Source organism: Schistocerca americana, unplaced genomic scaffold (assembly GCF_021461395.2).
Source record: "Schistocerca americana isolate TAMUIC-IGC-003095 unplaced genomic scaffold, iqSchAmer2.1 HiC_scaffold_1018, whole genome shotgun sequence".
NCBI lineage: Eukaryota > Metazoa > Arthropoda > Insecta > Orthoptera > Acrididae > Schistocerca > Schistocerca americana.
In genome coordinates this window covers 25001-32500 of record NW_025725067.1, presented here as the reverse complement: position 1 = coordinate 32500, position 7500 = coordinate 25001, and the positions used below count along the sequence as shown (strand labels likewise).

The 7500-nt window shown below is 55.1% G+C and overlaps 3 non-coding genes across 3 annotated transcripts in view; all 3 read right to left on the bottom strand.

Annotated features, from left to right (window-relative positions):
- Positions 1–295, bottom strand: part of LOC124558629 — a 4230-nt gene extending 3935 nt beyond the window's left edge. Inside the window, exon 1 of the ribosomal RNA XR_006968826.1 lies at positions 1–295. This exon is cut by the window's left edge and continues 3935 nt beyond it. This is a non-coding gene — a ribosomal RNA (large subunit ribosomal RNA).
- Positions 296–483: 188 nt separating this feature from the next.
- LOC124558632 lies at positions 484–638 on the bottom strand. The gene has a single exon (XR_006968828.1). It is a non-coding gene; the product is annotated as a 5.8S ribosomal RNA (ribosomal RNA).
- Positions 639–989: 351 nt separating this feature from the next.
- Positions 990–2899, bottom strand: LOC124558624. Its single transcript, XR_006968821.1, has one exon. It is a non-coding gene; the product is annotated as a small subunit ribosomal RNA (ribosomal RNA).
- Between the last annotated feature and the right edge of the window lie 4601 nt (positions 2900–7500).

Genomic DNA, 7500 nt, shown 5'->3' with positions numbered 1-7500 from the left:
CTCAAGCAACCCGACTCGAAGGAGAGGTCCCGCCGACGCTCGCACCGGCCGCTACGGGCCTGGCACCCTCTACGGGCCGTGGCCTCATTCAAGTTGGACTTGGGCTCGGCGCGAGGCGTCGGGGTAGTGGACCCTCCCAAACACCACATGCCCACGACAGGCGGCAGCCTGCGGGGTTCGGTGCTGGACTCTTCCCTGTTCGCTCGCCGCTACTGGGGGAATCCTTGTTAGTTTCTTTTCCTCCGCTTAGTAATATGCTTAAATTCAGCGGGTAGTCTCGCCTGCTCTGAGGTCGTTGTACGAGGTGTCGCACGCCACACCGCCAGCCGGCTGTGCACGCTACCGAGTAAGTACCGGTATGCGAACCGCCAGGCGACGGGCGCGCATCGCACGTTTAAGGAGGCGCGGCCGGCCCCACAGGCGGCCGCGACGCTCCCAGGTCTGCGAAGCGGGGCAAACGCCGCGCGCTTCAGTATACGTAGCCGACCCTCAGCCAGACGTGGCCCGGGAACGGAATCCATGGACCGCAATGTGCGTTCGAAACGTCGATGTTCATGTGTCCTGCAGTTCACATGTCGACGCGCAATTTGCTGCGTTCTTCATCGACCCACGAGCCGAGTGATCCACCGTCCTGGGTGATCTTTTCTTAGTTTCCACTGTCTCTTTCAAGACAGTTGCATAGGCGGGACGTAGGCGTGTGGCGGCCCCTGTTCAAGCGTTCTGTGTCCAACAGCCTCACGGCCGATGGGCGTCGTACGGCTCCACACCGGAGCGGACAGGCAGTCGGGCGAACGTCATTCAAAACCGGCGCCAGGCGCCAGGTGCCGCAGGCCAGCCGCTCCAGCGCTTCAGCGCTCGTACCACACAACATTGGCGTTAGTTTTGAGAAGCACGCGTGGTTCCGCACGCGGCGCACGGCTACTGCGAGCCGTACAGGTAGCGTGTTGCGCGACACGACACGCACATCGAAAGACATGCAGTCTAGTCGGTAATGATCCTTCCGCAGGTTCACCTACGGAAACCTTGTTACGACTTTTACTTCCTCTAAATGATCAAGTTTGGTCATCTTTCCGGTAGCATCGGCAACGACAGAGTCAATGCCGCGTACCAGTCCGAAGACCTCACTAAATCATTCAATCGGTAGTAGCGACGGGCGGTGTGTACAAAGGGCAGGGACGTAATCAACGCGAGCTTATGACTCGCGCTTACTGGGAATTCCTCGTTCATGGGGAACAATTGCAAGCCCCAATCCCTAGCACGAAGGAGGTTCAGCGGGTTACCCCGACCTTTCGGCCTAGGAAGACACGCTGATTCCTTCAGTGTAGCGCGCGTGCGGCCCAGAACATCTAAGGGCATCACAGACCTGTTATTGCTCAATCTCGTGCGGCTAGAAGCCGCCTGTCCCTCTAAGAAGAAAAGTAATCGCTGACAGCACGAAGGATGTCACGCGACTAGTTAGCAGGCTAGAGTCTCGTTCGTTATCGGAATTAACCAGACAAATCGCTCCACCAACTAAGAACGGCCATGCACCACCACCCACCGAATCAAGAAAGAGCTATCAATCTGTCAATCCTTCCGGTGTCCGGGCCTGGTGAGGTTTCCCGTGTTGAGTCAAATTAAGCCGCAGGCTCCACTCCTGGTGGTGCCCTTCCGTCAATTCCTTTAAGTTTCAGCTTTGCAACCATACTTCCCCCGGAACCCAAAAGCTTTGGTTTCCCGGAGGCTGCCCGCCGAGTCATCGGAGGAACTGCGGCGGATCGCTGGCTGGCATCGTTTATGGTTAGAACTAGGGCGGTATCTGATCGCCTTCGAACCTCTAACTTTCGTTCTTGATTAATGAAAACATACTTGGCAAATGCTTTCGCTTCTGTTCGTCTTGCGACGATCCAAGAATTTCACCTCTAACGTCGCAATACGAATGCCCCCGCCTGTCCCTATTAATCATTACCTCGGGTTCCGAAAACCAACAAAATAGAACCGAGGTCCTATTCCATTATTCCATGCACACAGTATTCAGGCGGGCTTGCCTGCTTTAAGCACTCTAATTTGTTCAAAGTAAACGTGCCGGCCCACCGAGACACTCACTCAAGAGCACCCTGGTAGGATTGCAACGGGGTCCGCCTCGGGACGCACGAGCACGCACGAGGCGCGTCGCACGCCTTCAGCTCGCCCCACCGGCAGGACGTCCCACGATACATGCCAGTTAAACACCGACGGGCGGTGAACCAACAGCGTGGGACACAAATCCAACTACGAGCTTTTTAACCGCAACAACTTTAATATACGCTATTGGAGCTGGAATTACCGCGGCTGCTGGCACCAGACTTGCCCTCCAATAGATACTCGTTAAAGGATTTAAAGTGTACTCATTCCGATTACGGGGCCTCGGATGAGTCCCGTATCGTTATTTTTCGTCACTACCTCCCCGTGCCGGGAGTGGGTAATTTGCGCGCCTGCTGCCTTCCTTGGATGTGGTAGCCGTTTCTCAGGCTCCCTCTCCGGAATCGAACCCTGATTCCCCGTTACCCGTTACAACCATGGTAGGCGCAGAACCTACCATCGACAGTTGATAAGGCAGACATTTGAAAGATGCGTCGCCGGTACGAGGACCGTGCGATCAGCCCAAAGTTATTCAGAGTCACCAAGGCAAACGGACCGGACGAGCCGACCGATTGGTTTTGATCTAATAAAAGCGTCCCTTCCATCTCTGGTCGGGACTCTGTTTGCATGTATTAGCTCTAGAATTACCACAGTTATCCAAGTAACGTGGGTACGATCTAAGGAACCATAACTGATTTAATGAGCCATTCGCGGTTTCACCTTAATGCGGCTTGTACTGAGACATGCATGGCTTAATCTTTGAGACAAGCATATGACTACTGGCAGGATCAACCAGGGAGCTGCGTCAACTAGAGCTGAGCAGCCGGCCGCCCGGGAGTGTGTCCCGGGGGCCCGCGCGAACACGCAAGCGTCCGCTCAATTATTCTGCAAACAGGAGGAGGCTGAGCTCCCCTGCACAATACACCTCGAAACCCTCTCAGGTCCCGGCGGCGCGCAGCGCCGTCCTAAGTACTTGGTCGGGTTCGAGAGAGGCGCAATCGCCCGGAGTTTGGCGAGTAGACGCTTTAGGTGCGACCACCCGTGCTCCCAACTGAGCTTGCCGCTGCCGACAGAGGCCCGGGAGCGTGCTGTCGTGGCATTGCCGGCGGGAGACAACACGCGCCACCTACGGTGGCCGGCAGCTCCAACGCCAGCGCCACAGAAGGACAAAAGCCCCACTTGGGTGCCGAAGCGAACGCGCCAACACGTCCGCACAGCTGCGATACAAACCACCTGCGAGAACCGCAGAGGCGACCGAGCAGCAGACGGCGTCGCGGCGCCGAGCGCCGGGCGGCGGCGCATCCTCAGCGCACACAGTCCTCAATCGGACCAGCACACTGCAGATGTCCACCGCGCTTCGCACCGGGCCCGCGAGGACCTACTTTGGCCGCACGGCGCCGCGTGCAGGGTGGGCCGGCGCGCAGCTGCGCCGCCTGCCGCCTCCGTCGGCCGGCGCGCCTGCCACTGGCCGCCCCCACCAGCCGGCTGTAGCGCGTGCGCCCACGCACCGCGCGGCCAGCACGCCGGGAGGCCCCCCCTCACCGGCCGGGGACGGTCCCACCCAGCCACCGCCGCGTATCGCTTCACACCCACATGCCATTCACGTTCGTGGGCATGGTGGGTATCGCTGAAACAACCGGTTGGTAGCTCAACCGATCGTCGCCATCACTGATTCACCTCTAGCGAGAACAACCGCACCACAACGGTTTACCAGTTGTTCATTTGCGTAACGTCACCAGCAAACGTAGACGTCCATCGCCATTTGCAAATTCAACGATTGTTGCATGCCTGTGTCAGGTGTCACGACACACTATGTCTGCCCACATACACGCAACAACATGTGCACGCTTCGCGAACACGTGGAAGGTGGCCCCCGTACGTATGCGATGTCCATTGCGCGAACGACTGTCAACCGGCCTCTGTCGCATGTCGCAGATGTGGAACGCAGTGCACCATGCTATCACGGTGAGTGAGAAGAGACGACTACGTCTGACAACACGCGCCACTACATCAACAGACGGCTCATGCTGATCGCCATCCACGGCATACCATACTGCAATCCAGCTCTTATAGGGAGACGACACGTAGCTGAGTGCACAATATTTGGACCGTATGGTTCGCCGTTGTTGGCGCAGTCGTGGTACGGTCACACATGTACCACGATGTATCATTCAGTACATGAGGACCAATGTGCAGTACAGTGTGTGATTTGGACGTACAACATCAGCGGACAGTTGACACAAGCCGTACCACAACGTAGGCTGTGCTTCGCCATGCGAATGCCAATGAACAACTGCGAAGGGCATTGAGCATGTACGTCCTGCTGCCATCCGCATTACAGTGTATAGCTGCAAGGTGTTTAACATGAAGCGATACTCTGGGGACCGGGCAGTGCGGGTAGCAAACTATATTGCGGGGGTTGCAGTTAGGCAACACTACACTAATTTAACGCGTCGTATGACAATTACAGAGCAGGTTAAGGCCCAACGTGTGTTGGGTTAAGGCCCAACGTGTGTTGGGTTAAGGCCCAACGTGTGTTGGGTTAAGGCCCAACGTGTGTTGGGTTAAGGCCCAACGTGTGTTGGGTTAAGGCCCAACGTGTGTTGGGTTAAGGCCCAACGTGTGTTGGGTTAAGGCCCAACGTGTGTTGGGTTAAGGCCCAACGTGTGTTGGGTTAAGGCCCAACGTGTGTTGGGTTAAGGCCCAACGTGTGTTGGGTTAAGGCCCAACGTGTGTTGGGTTAAGGCCCAACGTGTGTTGGGTTAAGGCCCAACGTGTGTTGGGTTAAGGCCCAACGTGTGTTGGGTTAAGGCCCAACGTGTGTTGGGTTAAGGCCCAACGTGTGTTGGGTTAAGGCCCAACGTGTGTTGGGTTAAGGCCCAACGTGTGTTGGGTTAAGGCCCAACGTGTGTTGGGTTAAGGCCCAACGTGTGTTGGGTTAAGGCCCAACGCGGGTTGGGTTAAGGCGCAACGCGGGTTAGGTTAAGGCGCAACGCGGGTTAGGTTAAGGCGCAACGCGGGTTAGGTTAAGGCGCAACGCGGGTTAGGTTAAGGCGCAACGCGGGTTAGGTTAAGGCGCAACGCGGGTTAGGTTAAGGCGCAACGCGGGTTAGGTTAAGGCGCAACGCGGGTTACGTTAAGGCGCAACGCGGGTTACGTTAAGGCGCAACGCGGGTTACGTTAAGGCGCAACGCGGGTTACGTTAAGGCGCAATATAGGTTAGGTTAAGGCGCAATATAGGTTAGGTTAAGGCGCAATATAGGTTAGGTTAAGGCGCAATACGGGTTAGGTTAAGGCGCAATACGGGTTAGGTTAAGGCGCAATACGGGTTAGGTTAAGGCGCAATACGGGTTAGGTTAAGGCACAATACGGGTTAGGTTAAGGCACAATACGGGTTAGGTTAAGGCACAATACGGGTTAGGTTAAGGCACAATACGGGTTAGGTTAAGGCACAATACGGGTTAGGTTAAGGCACAATACGGGTTAGGTTAAGGCACAATACGGGTTAGGTTAAGGCACAATACGGGTTAGGTTAAGGCACAATACGGGTTAGGTTAAGGCACAATACGGGTTAGGTTAAGGCACAATACGGGTTAGGTTAAGGCACAATACGGGTTAGGTTAAGGCACAATACGGGTTAGGTTAAGGCACAATACGGGTTAGGTTAAGGTACAATACGGGTTAGGTTAAGGTACAATACGGGTTAGGTTAAGGTACAATACGGGTTAGGTTAAGGTACAATACGGGTTAGGTTAAGGTACAATACGGGTTAGGTTAAGGTACAATACGGGTTAGGTTAAGGTACAATACGGGTTAGGTTAAGGTACAATACGGGTTAGGTTAAGGTACAATACGGGTTAGGTTAAGGTACAATACGGGTTAGGTTAAGGTACACATTGTTGTAAGGAAAGGTGTTTTGGGGGGGGGGGGGGGGGGCCGGTTTGTTGATTGTGATTATCGTAAGTAAATGACTGCGGCATCATCTGATTTGCCACGTCAGGGTGCACCTTTGGCTCATAACAGGCGGCGCTCTGATTCCATGCTTGTGGCAGACCTGTGTCTTTCATTCCTGCCATTGTTTGTGTGGTGTGACAGGAGGCAGTATTGTGATGTTGGGTGCACCCCTGTGTAGGACATGTGTGGGTGTTGGTGGCTTAGCTGAGCAATGGTGGTTGTCGGAAGGGTGAGATATTCTGTTTTGTGAGTGGACCTCCCGGTCTGGTTATGATAGTGTGGATTGTCTAATGTGGCAGAGAGGATGCACTGGGTGTTGTTCCATGCTGGTGCTTACATATTGTCTGTGTGCCTGTTACAGGCAGAGAGTAGTGCGTGATAAGAGTGTCTGGCTGACGTGTGATTGTGAGCAGAGTCTTTCAGCATGTATACGGACAGTTGTATACATTATCTGTATTCTGATGGCTCTATCTATTACTAATCAGCGCCGTGTATACGTTTAATCCGGTTCCAGTCGAAACTATTGTATCTCTGTACATTAGTGACACGGCGAGCCCGCTATGTAGTTACTCGTCTCGGCAGCTTCCACCGGTGTATCGCAAATGATTATAAGGAATCAGTCTAGTCGTCAATACCGATAGTGTGACGTCACATGTCTGGGGTGGGGGACGCTGCGCCCTTCCGGTGGGTCATGGCCTAGGAAGACTCTTCCCACGCAGGGGGGCTTGGACTGTCATTGACTCTTCCGAGTAATATACTTGCCGTACGTTTTTGCGACTGCGAGTGCAACGCTCACCGGTACCGACATGGATGGAGCGCCTCCTAGCTGCCGCTGAGCATCTGCATTCGTACAGAGAGCAACGCGATCGCGTCTGTAGCTCGTACGTGGTACAGCTCGCAGCTCATGTATATGGACAGCGGGAATGTCGCATATTGGACATAACTCTTCATGAAACGCACGTTATAGGGGTGGATTGCACATTGCGAGTGCGAGCAAAGTCCGCCGTTCATCCGCTGGAGTTGCGAGTCGAGCGGTTGGGGTGGGGCACGAACGGGTGCAGGTGGAGTGATTGCCGGTCCACGACTTCGTGCGGCAGAGGCGCTGGCGTTGGGGTGCTGTTGTCGACAGAGGATGCAGGCTTTGTGGGTGGGGTCGAAAGAAGGGCACTGTGGGCCCATGGCTGTCTTAGTCGGCTTGGCGTCTCATAGATGCCGGTATCGTCGTTGCAGGAGGTCATGTTGCGGGAGACCTACAGATGGCGGTGTGTTTTGTGGTGCGCTCGACATGGCGGACGTAGTGTTGTCAGATTCGCATAGATGGAGGTATTGCATGTGGTTTCGCCGTATTTTCATAGATGGCGATACTGTTTTGCCGGCATGGTTGGCGTAGTTCCGTCGGATCCCTGTAGATGGAGGTGCCGTTTCTGGGCTGGGTGTCAATGTCGT